Here is a 20,180-nt window from a genome sequence, read left to right as displayed (position 1 = left end):
TGAATGAATGACCCTTTTGAGTGAATTCAAACAGCTTTTTTTTTTTTTTCGCTTTGCTCTTCTAGCTTCTTGGTCATGGCTTTTTTTCCCCTCCTTGCATATCTCAAAATCATCCAGCAAGCACCCAACCATGCAACCTGCTGTGTAGACACAGGATTGGGGTCAGAAGATAAAATCACATTCCCTGAAAGGTAGGCTTTAGGCTCTCTCTTTCTCAGCATGGTCCTGCATTTTTTTAATGTGCTGATTTTTTAAAAGTCAGAAAAAAATCTATCTAGAATTAAACTAACATGGAAAAGAGGGTATAAATACAAAGCATTTACATAAAATATGAAAAATAAAGAGACATATAGCCTATAATATAATAAAAAGAATATGAAAAGGAATATACGTACATATATAACTGAATCACTATGCTGGACACCAGAAACTAATACAACATTGCAAATCAGCTATACTTCAATTGAAAAAAAAAAGAAAGAAAAAACACAGTCGGTGCATACCATAATCCAGCAACTAGTTTGGACAGAAAACTCCACTGGGATACTGTGCTCGTCACTGTGGAGGGCAGACAAACACTGTAGCATCTTCTAAAGACAGTACCATGCACATTAAGCTACAAGTCATGACAATATGATTCTGTCTTCATAAGAGACATCCATTTTATGTGCAAAAATGAACATGCCAAAATATTATCAATGGCTTAGGTTTATACTGTGGCAATCCGGATGAATATTACCTTCTGTTCCCTAAAAATTCTTTGTAGTGTAAATATCTCATTAATAATGAAAACAATATATGTACAGTGCCCTTGGGGCAAAAAGGTAATTAATACGGTCCTTCTCGAAAGTTTATAAACTAAAAAAGGTCATGAGATAAAAACCACATAAGCGCTACCAAAGAAAGGAGAAAATTAAGTAAAGCACTGTGATTTTTGCATCATAAAGGTCTTTTTTAGATGCTAGGATAGAAAAAAATCAATGGAACTATAAATCCAATGTGCCAGTTTGCATTCTCTTCCCAACACACATGCTAACCTGAATAGTTTGAATGGGAAATACAAAAGGAGCATTGCTACGCCTAACTTTTCAGGGGTACAGGCAAGTCTGTCCCTGCAAGTTATCTTCTAAAATCCCTATAGCCTGGTAACCACTGGCCTGCTGGTCTCATCACTGGTTACCACTCCCACTGCCCATCCAGCTCAGCCATGCCCCAGTACCCACATTTCTTCTGGACACCATGATCTGCCCTCCTGCACAGGCTGGAACTGTGGTCTGGAGAGCCTCTCCACGTCCAAGTCCCTCTGAGGACCAGCTCGGCTCTCTCTGCTGATGCTGTCTGTCCATAACCATGCAGAGAAGAGAGCTGCTCGCAGTGTCCCCACAGCCCTCTCCACATTCACAACGGTATCTCCTGCACTGTGTATCAATTTTACTCTGCACATTGAATGCTCCTTTAAAATGGGGTCCATAGCAGAAAAGGGAACTCCCTACACTGTTGTTGGGAATGTTAATTTGGTGTAGCCATTATGGAAAACAGTATGGAGATTCCTTAAAAAACTAATCTTCGACAAAGGAGGCAAGAACATACAATGGAATAAAGACAGTCTCTTCAGCAAATGGTGTTGGGAAAACTGGACAGAAGCATGTAAAGCAATGAAGCTAGAACACTCCCTCACACCATACACAAAAATAAACTCAAAACGGATCAAAGACTTAAACATAAGACAAGATACAATAAACCTCCTAGAAGAAAATATAGGCAAAACATTATCTGACACACATCTCAAAAATGTTCTTCTAGAGCAGTCTACCCAAGCAATAGAAATAAAAGCAAGAATAAACAAATGGGACCTAATGAAACTTACAAGCTTCTGCACAGCAAAGAGAACCATAAGTAAAACAAAAAGACAACCTACGGAATGGGAGAAAGTTTTTGCATATGAAACCGACAAAGGCTTGATCTCCAGAATATATAAGCAGCTCATATGACTCAATAAGAAAAAAACAAACAACCAAATCCAAAAATGGGCAGAAGACCTAAACAAGCAATTCTCCAAGGAAGAAATACAAATGATCAATGGGCACATGAAAAAATGTTCAATATAACTAATTATCAGAGAAATGCAAATCAGAACTATAATATAGAGGTATCACCTCACACCAGTCAGAATGGCCATCATTCAAAAATCCACAAATGACAAATGCTGGAGAGGCTGTGGAGAAAAGGGAACCCTCCTATGCTGCTGGTGGGAATGCAGTCTGGTGTAGCTATTGTGGAAAACAGTATGGAGATTCCTCAAAAGACTAGGAATAGACTTACCATATGACCCAGGAATTCTGCTCCTGGGCATATATCCAGAAGGAACCCTACTTCAAAATGACACCGCACCCCAATGTTCATAGTAGCACTATTTACAATAGCCAAGATGAGTAAACAGCCTAAATGTCCATCAACAGATGACTGGATAAAGAAGATGTGGTATATTTATACAATGGAATACTATTCAGCCATAAAAACTGACAACATAACACCATTTGCAGCAACATGGATGTTGCTGGAGAATGTCATTCTAAGTGAAGTAAGCCAGAAAGAGAAAGAAAAATACCATATGAGATCGCTCATATGTGGAATCTTGGGAAAAAAAAAAAAAGGAAAATAAATACAAAACAGAAACAGACTCATAGAATACAAACATGTGTTGCCAAGGGGCGGGGGGTTGGAAGTGACAGACTGGGATTTCAAAATGTAGAATAGATAAACAAGATTATACTGTATAGCACAGTGAAATATATATAAGATCTTATGGTAGCTCACAGAGAAAAAAATGTGACAATGAATATATATACGTTCATGTATAACTGAAAAATTGTGCTCTACACTGGAATTTGACACAACATTGTAAAATGATTATAACGCAATAAAAATGTTAAAAAAAAAAGAAATTAAAATAAATAAATAAGTAAATAAATAAATAAATAAAATGTGGTATATATAGACAATGGAATACTACTCAGCCATAAAAAAGAATAAAATAATGCCATTTTCAGCAATGTGGATGGACCTAGAGATGACCATATTAAATGAAGTAAAAATCAGACAGAAAGACAAATATCATATGATATCACTTACATGTAGAATCTAAAAAATGACACAAATGAACTTATTTACAAAACAGAAAGACTCACAGCCATAGAAAACAAACTTAAGGTTACCAAAGGGCAAAGGGGGTGATAAATTAGGATTTGTGGATTAGTAAATACAAACTAGAACATACAAAATAGACAAACAACAAGGTTCTACTACAGCACGCAGGGAACTACATTCAATAGCTTGCAATAACCTATAATGAAAAAGAATATATACATGTATAACTGAATCACTATGTTGCACACCAGAAACTAACACAGCATTGTAAATCAACTATATTTCAATAAAAAAATTTTTAAAAACAGGGTCCACACCTGTGACTCTCCGTGTTGCGGGTGTCGTGATCAGTCTGCCACATAAAGATGTTCAGTGAACATTTGCTGAATTAATTAACAGAATGAAGATGTGCAAAACAATGAAGAATACATGGTGGAAAACACCTGAAATCTGGTTGTGTATAACGGATTTAATTCTGTGGTGAACAGAATGAACATTCGATTTCAGATCTGTAGATACAAAATCTCATTACCTCTTCCAGGCATTAAGTGCATTAGATTAGGAGACAGGATTAAATGACACAGTGCATTTTTAAAACCCTAATTCACTTTAAAAAGGCAAGCAGTTCTTCACAGAAGAGTCTGTGCACTGGGAGCTAGAGGCTGAAATGTACCACTGAAACGTGCCAGGTCTCTTTTCTGTGACTTCCTGTTTAACCTGGCTTTTTCTACCAAGAGGCTGGGAGGAAATGTAGACTGAGGTGGACCTTCCTGAGATCAGTCAGGGTGCTATAAAGGCCAGGTTCCAATCATTTTCTGCAGGTAAACCCACCAGAAGTAAAATCAGTCTGGGTGTTTTTGGGAACTGTCAGAGGAAAAGGGCATCCAGGACACCTGGGTTTTCAGTCCCGTTTCTAGGCAAAGTCACTTTGAGATCACACATCTATGGAGATAAAACCAGACCCTTTCTCACGGGGGGCAGTGAGGGTTTGCTAAGAGAATGCTCAGCCCAGGACCTGGGACAGAGGACAACTTAACGGACGACGGCCACTGACGTTGTCACAGTTCCTGCTGCCTGGAGAGCATCACTTACTAGCTGTGGACTTGACCCACGTCTTCACTTCCTCGGCTCTGAACTGGTGACCTGGGGGCAGCGACAGTACCCACCTCCTGGGACTGCTGTGAGGAATACGTGAGTTTAGCAGCTGTAAGATGGGGCTGTTTCTGGGACCAAAGTGCTCCATATGTGTTAGCAGTGGTTGCTGTCATTGCTAATGACATTATCATTAGAAGCCAATGATCCAAGGTATGTGGCAGCCCCTGAAGGCTGTAACCTGCTGGGGAACCGTGAGACTCATTCAGATGCTCGCAGTCCAGGGGCAGGTAATGCTGCAGACCTCTGGACCTGCAGAAGGCGGTCCAAGGCTGAGCGCGGGGTCAGTGCAGCTAAGTATTTACGGTATCGAGGGATGCGTCAGAGCTTTATAAAAAGTACAGCCTTCTTCCCTGCCACCGACACTCTGAAGTAGATATTTACCCCATACAGTGGGAGAGAACACTGAGGGCCAAAGGACACGTGTACTAGAAATGGTGGGAAGCCAACCAAATTCACACCTGGTGACTCAAAATGGGGCTGGGGGCTCTGCCAGGTGACACAGGGCTGCCCCCCACTGCTCTGTACATCCAGACCCCCGCCCCCTAAGCATCACAGGGCTGCATCAGCAAACTGGCCAACACTAACAGAGCTTTAGAACAACATAACACATTCAGCGATGTGGCCATTCATCCTTCAAACTTTCATTAAACAGCTATTAGGAGACTGAAAGGAGGCGGTGCCGTCTGCAGAAGCTTAGCAGGGCTAGTGAACCTTTTAACACCGCCCGGCCAAGGACCAGTTAGACATAAACACGTTAGCTGGTGGAGCGTTATAAGCGTGACCTTGAATTTCCTGGAGTAAAATGAAATACCTTATGAAAAGCTTTGGCATTCATAGAAAAGAAGGAAAATTTAGTGAAATAATAAGTACTTAAATAAAAATATTTTAAAGTAAAAATAAGCCAATAAAAAGGTATTTGTTGAAATTGCTTTTAACTTCTGGGCATTCAGGGTCTGGCCCAGGTAAAGACATGCTATTATATACTCGGGTTCTATTTATTTGGGGAGGACTTCTCAATCAAAAGACATACAAATTATTGAGATTAGGTACAATGGGTCCACTGGAGTCTTCTGAGCTACACAACATGTACTAACACCCTGGCATCCAGTTTTGCAAAACGTGTGCAGAGAAACCTAGGAGAGCAATCAGGAGAAGACAAAGGATGCCTGGTTTACGGAAACCTAGGCGTGTGGGCTTCCCGCCTCACCATCTGCTCTCCAACCACAGCGAGCAGGTATCAGGAGAATCAGGCCAGCAAAAGAGAAGACCCAGGAGCCTAAACGCAGAGCTGGCAAACAGTCCGTGCATTGACGCAGAAAGTGACTGCACATCTGACTGAGCCACTCAGCCTGCCCATTTGCAGGAATGGTAACTAACAGCGTCTTGATTGGCCAGCCTCTTTTAGGGAATAAACCCAACAGGGGCTGAGACTACACCCCTTCCCTTCCTCGTCTGGATCCTGAAGACCTGTGCTGGGGTGCCAGAAGGCAAAGCAGCAGGGTTTAGGGCAGCAGCTGGGGAGGACCAGCCCCAGGCTTCCCCCTTCCTAGCGGGGCAGACCACAGCATCCGAACCACAGAGGCTGCATCAACCTGCACCCTCCCTGAATCTACCAGGGGAGCCCTCCTTGGCGCTCCCAGAGCACCCTGGGTGACCCTCTGTCTCACAGCGTAATTACCTGGCTTCATCCTTCTCTTCGGAGCCCTCGTACTGCATCTCGCCAGGAGTGTCATTTTCTTCTGTCAGGACAGCATGTAATTTCAAAACTATGTTTTCAATATTAAAAATGAAGAATTGGCCTGAAAAGTTAGAAAGTCTGGCAACCATGAGCCCCAGGTCAAAGCAACACTAGCTACAGCTGAACATCCGTTGTCCCTTCCATGGAAGACCGTAGGCTTCCAGTGCTCCAGTCTCCACCCCAACACTGTCACGCAGGGCAACCCTCCTTCACTTCATCACCAACCAAGCCATTTGGATTTACCACCAATTAGGGTTTGAGGACTTAATGACAAGAACTGTGATCACTCTGGAATGGAAACTCACCCAAAATATGTGCCCAGTACATGTTGAATAAATGAAGAAATTCATTAACTCTAGTATTTTTGCCTTAGGGTCGTTGTAAGGGCTAAAACAATATATGGGGGAAGTTTGCGTAACCACAACTTGATTTCGAAATACAAGTTCCTGTGGTAGAACACAGTTCAGGTGAGGACCCATTCTGAACGGAGTGCTACGACGCTGACGGAGGTCACTAAGGAAGAGCTACATGTCGCTGTCTAATCTTAACAACTCAGCAACCTTTCTGAGGCTGGTCTTTATTTTTGATCTTACAAATGATCAAAACAGATGACTCGTACAATAATTCAAATAATCTAGATAATTTTTTCAGAATAAGTTACTTAGTTTTCCTTTTTTCCCATCCCTTCAAGGCGACTGGATTTCTTATCCAACACGCAGAGCGCGCACCAGGTAAACGCTGTCTTCTAGTAAAACTGTGTTAACAGGACGTCACGATGCTACCTCCAACTCATACATTTTTCCAATATGCAATAAGCTGAATTTTTTTTTAAATCAACATTAAAGTAAACTGGCAGGCTTACAGTGTATAAAATCAGCATTGAAATAATGCCAGTGCTAAATGTACGGCCTTTTATGTTTTAACGGTGGAACATAATCTTAAATCATTGAGAATGTCAGTCCCATATGCTAAGAGAATAAAACATTAATCAGAAATGCAGGGTCCCGCTATTTCCAATCAGGACAACAAGCCCTGGCCTCCAGCTACTCTCACCTTAGTCTTCAATGTCACTATCTCCTGAAGATCATTCCTACATGGTAGAGTTGGCAGCCTTTTTTGTAGCCTAGGAATCTCAGAAAGGTATGCTGTAATAAAAATATACATATTGTTATTGGCTGCGGAATGAGAATCATTTCCCTTTTCAAGTCAAGAAATATTTTCTACTAAAAACTCCACAAGCTTTTAAAACGTTCTGTTGCCAAATATAATACCTTCAATTCCTCTGAAGTTCAAAAGCATTAGGGGCGCTCACTGTCAGGCTCCTGAAAATTTTTTTTTTAACAGAACTTAACCTAGGAGAGGGCTTTTTGAGACTAATCCTTTTTAGGTATCTGAGTTGTGGATGCTATCATTTTGCCTTAGGAAAGTCAGTTATACAGTGTTCTCAAAGTACCCAATCAACCAGCAGGTAGTAACTAAGGTACTCTTCCCCCACCAGTTCACAACATTTCTCAATCCTAAGATACAAATGGAACAATTGTAACATCCAGGCCTAAGGGTACCTCAAACATCGACACAGTCTAAGAGAATTGTGCATAACAATGTCTAAAACACAGCTGCTTAAATTTTCATTTTAAAAGCAAGTCTGCATAGATTCCAAAGCTTGTGTGCAGTTCTCCACTGAGAGTGGCCTCCATTCTCTTGTTTATTTAAAATTTTTTTTTTATTAGTTTAGTTTTTGGGGGGTGGTTGGAGGTGATAAAGTTTTATTTATTTTTTTGATGGGGGGAATGGGGATTGAACCCAGGGCCTCATGCATGCTAAGCATGTGCTCTACCACTGAGCTGCACCCTCCCCACCCCCATTCTTTTAGAATTTCCTCATATTAGGCCCATCCGAGAAGACTGGATGGAAGAGCTGGCTGAAGAACACTTGATCTTCAAACAGACAAGCTCCTTTGTCTTATACAGTTGCTGAGGTTGCTTGTTCTCTTTTTAAAAGCCCAGGTTTTAAAACTTCGATTTAAAAGGGATTCTGTGATGTGTGGACTGGACGATAACCCAATACTGTTTAAACATCTTACTTTCAAATGTAAACATTTGAGACAGATAAAATACGATGAATGAACTCCCTGCTCAACCAGTAAATCATGAAAGGACACTGTGTTCAGACTGCCTGACTGTTCTTTTTCTCCAGCTAGAAGGTCACTTTAAAGAGGCAATGGACATTTAATAATCAGCTGCCATGAGACAAATCATGTAACTGTTTAAGTGTTTCTGGACCTCTCATGACAGAAGAAGCTGTCTCTTTATGCAGGTGTGCATTTATTCAAGGTGAGTCTTCATCCAACCTGTAGTCAACGAATGGACAGAGCAGCCTGGCCTTTTCCAGCATTTTAAATACTTGACTTTAAATACTGATTTATCAGACTTAAGAGGACTTGGCTTTTTCATGGATTAAGATGCCTTTGGTTTTGGGTTTGGGTTGTATAAATTTCTGAATAACTGAACTGGTCGTAGAGGACTGGGTCAAGCTTGGGTTCAGAGATTTAAATAGGTGGAAAAGGAGAATCAAATTCTCCTCCTGAGTGTTAGCAAAATTCCTCAGTCATGTTTCCTAAGTCCCCAGCACACCCTAGATTCGTGTATTAGAGCTATAACAAGTAAATTAAGTTAACATGTTACATACAACGTGTGACTATTATGTGTAGTATACATACTTTATATATATGAATTAATGTTCATGATCATCTGAAGTTTCTGTTCCTTTAAAAAGCCTCTTACATGCTACTGAAATGTTAGCAATGTTCCTTATTCAAGTCTTCCAGATAGAAAAGGCAGTTTATACTGCAATTTCAAGTGCATAGAACGTCTTCATATAGCCTTACTTTCAAATTCAAAGTCCAGCCTGGACTCAGGGTCTAAAGGCACTCCCAGCAAAGAAACAAATGACTTCCAGGAGCGTCCCGGAAAACACTAACACAACATCCCAGAGCTAGCACTTGGTGTAGGAAAAAATTTCCAAGTCAGCAAAGCCATGTGGCCTCAGTAACAAAGCAGATGTCCTGAGACACATCTATGGGCTAGACTATATATAACAGACTTTCAGAGCTCATGCACCATGTATTGATGTCTGAGCAGTATTTTCAAAATGAAACTGCATTTCTACCTTTTGTATTATTTCTAGAACTTGATAAATATTATGCAAAGAAAAATTCTTTTTAAGTACCCACATCTCTGCAAATAATAGTCAAAAACTGTCTTCTACAATAGGGCTCCATTTTCACCCCCTCTAGTTACATATCTTTAAATCACATAATAAGTAAGTGGTGCTTGAAATAAAACACATTTTTAAACTACAGGAAAGTAGCATGGACAAAAAAAGCCTACGGTGAAACTGCACAACAGGGTAAATCCTGAACTAATGCAATGGAATCCTCCCTTTCGCCTGTAAGTATCTGATAATGAAGTAACAACATATTAAAACAAATTCTTTTGTTTGCATAAGTCATGTTTAACAAGAACTGTTTCCTGTTTATATAAAGAAATTGTTTTCTAGTAAAGGAAAGCTGTCATTGGAGTAAAAACCACACATTCATAAAGAGTTTGAGTTAAACTTTCAACTAAAGAAATATCCAACAATGCTTATGGTTTTGTGTGTTGCAAACTTCCAAACTTCATCTTCAAGTGTATTAGCTAAATTTCTATTCCCTGAAATGGCATGAGAACCCTGACGAGGGCTGGGAGAGCCGCCCCTCCCATCATTGTACTAACACCCACCGCGGACACTTGGAAACTTTCCTTTTCCGCAGAGTGAACGTGTTTATGGACTACCGACACATCCTCTAAGTGTCCTCCCTCCTCCTCCGCCACGACCCGGGCAGGCCCGCCTGCACACTGCTTCCCGCCGGGACGCGCGCGGGCGGCTCCGGGCCGGGCTGGAGCGCCCCCAGCCAGGCCCCGGCCAGCCTTGCGCACAGTGACTTACACACACTCACGCACCTTCACCACCACGCACACTTTCTGTTTACAAGATCCCTGGACAGTGCAGTCTCTCCTGTCGCCCACGGGGACTGGGGGGCGTTCACACCCTCCGGTTCCTGCAGCTCCAGCAACTTGGTGTCCCTGGCTGTCAGTCCTCCAACAGATCGCCTCCGGCGGCCCCGTCCGCGCGTCCCCGCTCCGCACGCAAGCAGCCCAGGCCGGCGCCCCCTTCCTCCACCCGCGGGCCTCTCCGCGCGCGTCCCGCCGGATCCGCCGGGGCGAGGGCTGGGACCGCCGCGCGGCGCCTACCTTCCCGGGTGCTTGGAGGCTGCCCTGCAGGTCTGGGCGGCAGTCAGAGGCTCCAGAGCGCGCGCGGAGACGGGCTGGGCGCGCAGCACGCGGTGCGCAGCTGGGCCGGGGTCCCCTCCCAGGGCGCACGATCCGAGCTTCCCTGCGCAGCCCGCCGCGCTCTCCCGTAGCCCGGCAACGGCCGCCGCTCCCGGCCCCGCCCGCCTAGAGCCCCGCCCCTAAAGGAGCCCCGCCCACCCCACGCCGCTGGGCTCCTGGCTGTGCCTCCAACAGCCCCTTCGGTACCCTGGCCGCGGTCCAGGCACTGGTGGCCCCTGGGGCTGCGGGGGCTGCTGACTGCATCCAGCAGGCTGACCTGGGCAGGGAGGAGGGGGCGCACCAGGACCACCAAGGGCAGAGCTGTGCCAAGTACCTGCCTGCGGCCAGGGGGGCGCCTATGTGTCCACCCTGGACCTGTTTCCAGGCCTTTGTGCCTCTGCGCTGCCGGTCACTTTCTACCCCAGCCCGGAAAGGCCCGGGAAACGATGTGACACGTGTGCACTGTGGGTCCAGATCACCAGGACCTGGCCCACGGTCCACCCCATCATTCACGACGCTTTTCTGGGGCAGGTCCTCACAGGACATAAGCCTCCGGAGGTCAGTGTGCGTCCACCGCCAAGATGCGGGCACAGCCTGGTCCAACCCAGGCCCCCGGGCATCGTGGGGAGCCCAGGCTCGGGCTCCGTGCCTCCACACGCGCATTGTGGACGGGGTCAAAACTTCTCCACTTTGTGCACTTATGAAGCGGGGCTAATGGAGCCCGCTGCGCAGATTTGGTGGAAGGAGTAAAAGAACCATGTACATTAAAAAGTCTTTTTTTGGCAGTAGAATGCTGGAGAAACCTAAGCAATCATTGTCCATCTGGCCAGTGAGTAAGTGGACAAACTTCCCTCCAACCCAATGCTGCGCAGTGCGTCGGTGGAGAGGCGCCCACACTTCCTGTGTTGGTTTTGATTTCCTGGCACAACTGCGGGTCTCTTTGGATGGAACCAAACCGTGTATTTCCTTTCTATACCCCGAGGCCCACAGTAGCCCTCAGTAAATACTGGTTGAAGGAATGAATACCTTGTTACAGCTAATTACTGATAAGCCCATCCAGGGATCCCACACTGGGAGCGCCGAGTGCAGGACTAGTACTTGTGAAAAAGACATTAAAAATATCCTTCCAAGTGTCCACCTCAAGGTGGTCTACTTCCAACCTAACATGGCTGGAACAGAAATCGCAATAATGACTTATTTTTAAGCGTTCACAAATGATACGCACAATCTCGTCTGAACCTCAAGGCGAGTGTACGTCTCCCCGGCCTCGCTGTCCCCTTACCTAGGACCAACACACACTCGGTGCTGTACGAACAAGCTCGCTCTTCTCTGGAAGTTACCTGTCTAACTAGACCTCACCCTCCCGAGGGCACATCTTATTTTCTTAGACTCCCAGGGCCTGGCACAGAGGGGATATTCTGTCCACCTTGGTTGGGCTGAATGATTGCTTCTTTGTAAGGTGTCACACATTCACATTCACACTTCCTTCCTCTTTCTCTCTTGGTCCCACCACCTCCACCACCCTGCAGGCCCTTGGCACCTTTCACCCAAAAGCCCAGCTGCTGTCAAATCTCCCTCCCTGCTGCTTCCTCCTGCCTTTCAACACGGTCACTGGCCGATGAAAAGATTTGACAGAGGTCCCTCACTCTAAAGAATGGCTTCTCAATGCCTTGAATTAGCAGTCAGGGATTTCCGAGTTTGGGCTCCACCCACATCTTCAGCCTTATCGCTTCTTCCTCCAGATGCAACACTTTATATTCTGGCTAAACTGGTCTGCATGCCTTGCCTCCAGGGAGCCCTAAACCTGCCCTTCCTCTGCTCCCCAGCGTCCTCTTTAGACTCCCCTATTTCAGCTCTCTGACTTCTTAGCAACTCAAAAGCCACAACTCCCATGAGTCTCCCCGAGGCTGGAGGAGAGACTCCAACTTCTTCCTCCAACCATAGCACCGGCCACGTTCTCCCTCCTGCCGGAAGTCTCTGCGACTTAGCTTTCTTCCTCAAGGACTTAAAAGGAATTCTGCTTTCAAGAAGGGACATATGTTGCTCAAACTTGCACCTCTGATGGTATCAAGCATTCTCACAAATGTCAACAAATGTTTTCAATCAGAGGAAGTTAACCTGCCAGCTCAGGAACGACTTCTTTGACTTCAGCCATGAAAAAATGTTTTTTCGCTCTGGCCTCCCCTCAGACTTAGAGACACTAGCACACTATATCGTCCACTCATTCTTGCGCCGTTTCATGTATGTTTGACTGATCTTCCCAGTCAGGCGGCTGGCTCTCTAGCGAGAGGCCCTGCTGTTAACCGACATGGCTTCTGGCATCCCGTAATCTGGCCCTGGATGCCAGTTTGCCACTCAATAGCTGACACTCAAATGCCTTTGGAAAAGTGACTTAACCTTCCCAAATTTCTGTTTCTTCGACTGTGAAGTGAGTTGCTTCATTGGTCACTGTTAAATAAGATGAAGTATTTAAAGTGCTTAGCCCAATGCCTGGCACACTGTAAGTGCTCACTAAATGCAGCCACTGTTAGCAGTGGGGTACCTTTTGTAGAGGATACAATGCCAAGCATCAGAAATCAATGACAACTGAAGCATTTGACAGTGGGGACAAAGAGCCTTGAACCTCTGCTCTTAAGTGCATCTCACTCTTTGAAGAGGCCGGTTAGGGTAATAAATACTCACCCACAGAAGACAGCGTCCAAAGGAGAGCGCAGTGGTGGTACAGAAAGAACATGAGTCCCAGGCTCATTCAGGATGAAATCAATGCTTAGAATTAGGGCTGAACGCATTTTTGTCCCTTTAAAACACTATTATTAACGGGTTGAAATTTTACTGAAAAAGCCAAGCTGTTGTGAGAATCTTGGTACAGGTGTTGTTTGTAAGATTATGTTAAGGGTTAGCTTTCTGAAGCTGATTTTAGTGATATCTAGGCTGATCCACAGTGTATTTGTTTAGAATATTTTCCTTCAAAAGTTGAACTAATGAAATAACGAAATTCTTGAAAAAACAGTTCCAGTGATAAGTAGGCTCACTGGAAGCAAATTTAAGGGAACGTCGTTTGACTTTCTAGTACTTTCTAGCATAAGTCACTATTTCATGGGGAAGGGAGTAGCATGCCAGCTACGTGCAAATCCTGGGTTTTGTCTGTTAGTTCACGCTGCCTGGCACATAGTAGGTGCTCACTAAAAATCTGTGGAATAAAGTGATAAAGGGGGGTAAGAATCTCAACGAGTAATAAAATCTGCCAAATATAGTCACGAAAATTAGGCGGAAAACAACCAAGACCCAGCTATCTAAGCAGTTCCTGCCCCTGCTGCTGACAGTCATGGACTTGCCATGCAGCGCAGGGCCTGACAGAGAGCGACTTGCCCAAGGTCACATACCAGCTTAATAACAAAGCCGGAGCCAAAATCCAGGCTCCCCGAATCCTAACAATCTTCACCACACCGCTGGTGCACAAACTCACATACGTGAAAAGGCCAACATGGGTATCCATTTAGTTGACATAATGCCAAACTCATGACATTTATAGAGCAAAGTTGCTATAAGTTGCAGCACCTGCACTGGCCTCAGTGAGTTTACACAAGGTGCTGGCCAGACTCTTCTCGTGTGGCTCCTGAGGGAGGAAGCAGGCTGCTGACTCTCCTCCTGCCCTTTCTGATGAGCACAGTGCGCGCCTCAGTGCAGGAGCAGGCGGGCCGGCAGCAGCCACGAGGCCAGGCCGTAGGCTGCTGGATGTGGGGGTCACTTAGGGCGATAGGGAAAGCTGGGTATCAAAGCTCCTCTCGCAGAGACTGTGGGCGGTGATAGAAGAGATGGTTTGAAAGTCACTCAACACCCCCACGCCCCTCCCGCCCCTTCTCACGAAAGAGCAGAGTTAAGACACAATGGATGGTTTCAAAGTACTTCTCAGTCTAAGGAAGTAAGACTTGGTCACCTGGGTGGTGACTTCAGCAAGTGGGTGGATCTGAGGGGCAACCGGGAACAAAGCTGAATGGCTGGTGATAGTCAAGGAGAAATTAAGTGCAGCCACCAGGGTGCCTCCTGCCAGCTTTTCATAGCTCATGCCTCCAGGTGGTGCTGACAACATTGTAAAGAATCACTCTTCAGAGGGGCACTAAATTCATCTTCCCCAGGTGCCTTGGCCCAGCCCTGCCACCACACAGTCTGACCAACCAAACCAGCATGGGTGCTGTAGTGTGGTCCCGTCCTGAAGTGGAGGAAGAGTGAGTCCCATCCTGAGGCCCTTCACAGCTGACAATTCTAGGCCAACTGATGGAAAACGCTACCAAAGAATTCTAGTAGTGCTTGTAAAAAGAAGGAAGGAAGGAAGGAAGGAAGGAAGGAAGGAAGGAAGGAAGGAAGGAAGGAAGGAAGGAAGGAAGGAAGGAAGGAAGGAAGGAAGAAAAACTAGAGCCGATTTTTTGTCCAAAATTTTGGCTGCCAAGCTCAGCTCTATGGACTGCTTACAATAGAAATAAGTAAGTGCCCAGCCCTGGAACAAAATGACCCAACCTGAAATCAGACTGCTAGACGCTGGGGGTGCCACCTGACCAGTTAGCCCTGTGACCCTGCACTTGCTATTTAATCCCTTTGAGACTCACTTTCCCCATCTGTGTAATTATATTGACAAAGTTAATTGCCAGAAATTTAAATGAAATGGTGTTCCAAAAAATACTGGTCGAGTGCCTGGCCCACAAGTACTCAAATATTAGTGAATTAATATTTAGTGAATTAATAAATGCTAGTGATTGTGATAAGTAATAATCTGTAAAGCTTTGTATGAAATCTTTATGAGAGTGATGAGATATGAAGGATAGATATTTGGCCTTGAGAGCACAGTGGATATGTGCAAAGTTTACAGGCAACAAATACATTTATTCACAAGAAATATATTCTTTTTTACCCAAGGGAAAAACCCAGAAAGAGTTCATGAAAACATGTTCAAGGATTCTGAACATAATCAAATGTAATAGGGAACATACAACATGGACAAGCCCATATTGAATCTGTAAGCTCAAATCTCACAAAATCCCACTGGGAATCTCCCTGGAGGAACAACAACCTTTATTAAACTTTTCGTGGACCCCACTGACATCCTCTAAGAAAATGTCAATTCCTTGGAAACACACAAAGATGTCTATATAATGTCAAACTTGTGTGTATATATATGTGTACATACACACACAAACACAGACAAGTGTATATAATTTCACATTGCATTGATATATTAAGTTTTTTGTGAAAATTATTTTAATATGGTATTTAATATTTAAATGGTAAATTATGTGTTGCACTAATTGGAACTGCTTGGAAAATCAGAAGCAAAAGGAACTCTTGGGAAATAAGCAGACTAATCCAGTTGACTGACAAGTCTATCATGGAAACAAAAAACCTGCAGTGCAGAAGGAAGTGGCTGACTTGATCTTTCAAACTAACACTGCTCTCTGGTCAGCAGGGCATTTGTTTTAGCAGGTGTTGTAAAGTATGCATGGTGAACGGGAAAGAACACGAGCCCAAGGCTTGCAAAACTGGCCATGTGACCTTAGTTAAGAAAGTCAAGTTACTTTTCTCCCTTCTCAGTTTCCTCATCTGTAAAATGGCTATAAAAATTCCACCCTGCTTACTGCAGGAGGATGATCTGATCAACTCCCACATGGAGAACACTGGGCAGTGAAGTGACTCTCTGGAGGTCACATAGCTAATCAGTGACAGAATCAGGACTAGAAATAAGTCTTTTGAAGACTTGGACTTTCTGCAGCAACAAAGCTGCCATTGAAACAACAGATAGGGAAGTGCTTTGGAAAATGTAGTAATAATAAGGGTTTCGTTCAGTGGATGTGTGAGGAAGTATTTCTACCAAAACCTCAGTCAAGATCATCGCCTGGCAATTCATTAAGAGATGGCTTATGAGACTGTACCTGTCCCTTCAGCGATAGCCATCCTTCTTTTAAAGCCAAATACAATCTGTTTCATTTCTCAATCAAGACACAAGAAGTAAACAATTAACTGAATTAATTCAGGCAATGAAGTGGATTTTCAATGACCTGACTTGCCCAAGCTAGTTTTCTACAAAGCCTCAATTAATCAGATAATTGCTAATTCTCTTTTGTTTTGTGCTGAAGAGAGTCTGTGTTTGTTAAAATGAACTGAGTAGCAGAATAAATAGTCATTAAAAAATTTTTAAGTCTCAAATCTGAACTAAATGACCGAGTTCTTGAGCATACTATATCTTTAGGCATCTTCTCCAGTCATTACTTGAAAAGTTTAATTTTCTTTATCCTAATGTGAACATTACTACTGCTTTTGTGATTTAATGACGACTTTTTAAGCAAACAAATGAAAAAATCAACCTAAGCTGGTAATTCAGAACATTGTGAACATGTTTTGTCACACTGTCAGTAGAACAAAAATTTAAATGCCTCTCTTGGCAGGACTAAAAACAGCAGTTAAATCTTTTAGATTAAATTCTTACTGACACATCTTAAAAACATAGTCAGTATGGTTTTAAATAATCTTCACTTAACAGCAATCAGAGTTTCAAAATTAAGCAAACAATGCTAATTATCCACCTTCCAATACTAGGAGGAAAGTTGAGAGAGCAATTAACTGGCTCTGAGAAATTAATCACATGTGAAACGAGATTCATTAGGCCTTTCCTGTCTCATAAGAATTTCAGACGAATGGCTAACTGGTCTCATCACTTACAATTTCTTTGTGGTTGAGCTGGCATTAAGTAGACTATTGTGATGATAAATATTTCACCCGAAAAACTTTAAGATTAGACCATTACAATGAACTAATGTGAACATGGCGCTCTTACATTTCCACTGTATTTTCTTGCATCTCAATGTAAAGATTTTACAGTGTGTGTGCGCGCGTGCGCGTGTGTGTGTGCAGGCGCACATGTGATCATTGAGTTCACAAAACAAGGTAACTATCCAATTCAGCACAGCCATATATTTTGGTTTTGCCATGCTGCGCATAAACCAAAGTGAAAATGTGATTAAAAACTCTACGTAACATAATAACTTGATTACAAAGATAGTTTTCATGAACAATTGGCCGATTTTAACTGACAACAGCTGTCACTGTAAATTTAAAGTAAATGTTAATTTAGGATATTAACCCTGTGAATGTTTGTCCATAAGGCTTGTGCTAGGTTCCAGGAAATCACTAGAGGATGTTTTAACCAAACTTAGCACAACTAAACCCTCACTGTTTGAAAATTCTTCAGTTTCACAAAGAAAGGGCTTTAATCATACTTGAATGCCTCTCCAGTGAGTCCCTTGAGAATACACACTGTAAGTAAATGTATTTGATAGGTTGACATCTTGGAGGTGAGAGAATAAATAAGCTAAAGAAACAGTATTGCCAGAGACGCACTCTGTGCTTTTATACGAGGAGACAAGGAAAGCGTCGGCGTCAAGTAGGGTTCCTCCGCCTGTTTACCGAGTAAAGCGACCTGTAAATACTTGGAGCAATTACAGCGCCAGACCTCGGGCTCTGCAGCGCCGGGTGTGTGCTAAAGTTAGCACTCCCTGTTTTGTCCTGTTGGAGCAACTCATTTCCAAGTAAAATGTGCACGACAGATTGCAAACCCTTTGTGCAAACTACTAAAACCGCATGGAGCAGCGTGTTTCCTCTGACCCGGACACGCAGCACAACGCTCGTGCTCCGTGGGCTAAACGCATCTTTTCCGAGAACGCGCAGGAAAAGTGAAGTGAACGCCACAACAGAACACAAAACGCCGTACCTTCAACGGGCTGAACTCTTTCCAGGACTCACCCTTTCGGCGCCCGAGTTTCTCCTTGGCAGCACCTCTGTGCCAAGTGCTTCTCCTTCCCAAAAATGTCTGTCAGCACAAGCCCAGACAAAACTTCAAATCCAGGAAAATGGAATTAAGCCCGCAGATCAAAGGCAGACGAGCAGGGAGATGAAATGCGTAATCTGACCGGTGATCAGTTGCAGAACATCAAAGGAGGCCCGGTTTGCGTGTGCGCAGGGCCAGCAGGAACGCTGGCTTCCAGCAGGTAGTCGCCCTCCCGCCTCCCGGCCCTCGGATTCTTTTGTTTGACCCGGATCGCGTCGTTTTCCTCCTGCTTTCCTGCAGCGAGGCGGGACCCGCGGTTCCCCGGCGCTCGGGTTCCCAAGCTGCGCCGTGACTGCGCGCTGGAAGCTGCGCCTGGTGCCAGCGGGCTGCGCTTTATCCCTTTCATCTCGCGGAGCCGCGGATCCCATGACATCACCAGCGCCGGGGGCCGGGCGGGAGGGGCCCGGGCGGGAGGGCTGCAGCCGCCGGTGGGGAGCGGGCTCCGGGAGGCCGGCGGCCCGGCCTCTGACCGCGCTGGACGCCTGCGCCTCGCAGCCTCTGTCCTCTGCTGCCCAGTTGGAAAGCGTGGCCATCGCTGCGGGACGATTTCAGTAGGAAGAGACCCCGATCCATCCTGGCTCCGAAGGACAGCCCCTTCCCTGCAGAAATCACAATTCTCCACAGAGACCGGGTGTCAGATGTCCAGAATGGATAAACATATCTATCACTCTACCGCCATTCGGAGAAGCACCAGGGGCACTGCCAGAGGGAGGGTGACTTCTTCACAGTGTTTGTTTTAAATGTGACAAGTCCTTGAGCATTTTAACTAAACTGCTTTTTCCTTGAAACGTAAATTATTAGGTTTTGACTGCCAATTAGACAGTGGAGCTTTAATTAAAGTAACCAGTGTCTGGTATCTGTCACCTTCTCGCTTAAGCCCCTGGGCATTTAGCCTTCGTCTTAGTTTGGGATTCAGAAAATCAGATTTTAAGGCAACGTGTGCTTCTTGGATGGGTGTCATTCATTAACACCTGTCAAGTACCTAAAAAATCCACAAAAGAAAAGGATGATGTAAAGCCTCGCCCTGTGCTTACCCCAAATCTGTGTTCTCTGCCTTTTAGGGCTGTTTCTCTGAAATCTTTAGTTCCGACTCTTCACTCACTAAAAATCATCACATTGGTCTACTTCTTCATAATTTGAGATTAAACCTACTGCACATTATTTAGCATTATCTTACTATCTTTCCTTAGCAATAGCAGTTTCAATAAAGTAAGATTATCTTATTTTTAGTACTTATCAAAATAGAAAATAATAAAAAATTTCGTCTTTTTTTCCGATTCAGGATACAGTCGCATTTCTGAATTCCAGATCACTCTTTTATGGACTGAAGGAAAATTTTTTATTTTCTAATGGCAACTTGCCAACTTTTAGAAGGTCAGTTCAAAATGTTTGCAAAACTTCAAAGATAATAAAATTTAATTTATGTAGCTTATACAACTTCCCTTCCTAATTCGTTTTCATCAAATTTTTTCCTGATGCGATATTTGAAAATGTGGTTTATGGTGTGTTTATTTCCAGACTTCTATGATTCTCTTTTTGCTTTGAGCAGTTAATGAGTTCAGGGTAACATTTAAATGGTCATTTCCTCCCCCTGCCCACCAGCATTTCTTTTGTACTTTTTCTACCCCACACATCACTTCTCAAAGATGCGCAGAATTCAGGTAGTATTTGAAGTGCAGGTGTGATTCTCTAGGCTGTCTCAAAAGCAGACCAGGAAAACTCCTGTGATACCTGGACTCCACACAATGTTTCCTGGGCAACTCCGAATACAAAGAAAACACTTAAAAGGACAAAATCTTTCCCAGTGGGCAAGTGCCCATTTCTTCTCTGAGTTAATCCAACCTTGCAACCAGCGTGAAATCTATATTCCATCACACTGCTCTCAGAAGTGAGGTTT

General features: G+C 44.1%; 1 protein-coding gene across 6 annotated transcripts in view; it reads right to left on the bottom strand.

Annotated features, from left to right (window-relative positions):
• TNFRSF19 (TNF receptor superfamily member 19) overlaps positions 1–18,983 on the bottom strand; it is a 68,856-nt gene extending 49,873 nt beyond the window's left edge. The window contains exons 1-2 of one of the 6 annotated variants that reach the window (XM_074377926.1): positions 10,333–10,524; positions 7,094–7,185 (exon numbers count right to left, since the gene is read on the bottom strand). The gene's annotated coding sequence lies outside the window, so the exon portion shown is untranslated. Of the gene's footprint in view, positions 1–7,093; positions 7,186–10,332; positions 10,525–18,166 lie in introns of those variants that run through there. The other 5 variants (XM_074377924.1, XM_074377923.1, XM_074377927.1 and 2 more) reach the window with 5 other exon arrangements.
• Between the last annotated feature and the right edge of the window lie 1,197 nt (positions 18,984–20,180).

The sequence above is a fragment of the Camelus bactrianus genome, chromosome 14 (genome assembly GCF_048773025.1).
Source record: "Camelus bactrianus isolate YW-2024 breed Bactrian camel chromosome 14, ASM4877302v1, whole genome shotgun sequence".
Taxonomy (NCBI): Eukaryota; Metazoa; Chordata; class Mammalia; order Artiodactyla; family Camelidae; genus Camelus; species Camelus bactrianus.
This window is presented reverse-complemented; position numbering and strand designations above follow the sequence as displayed.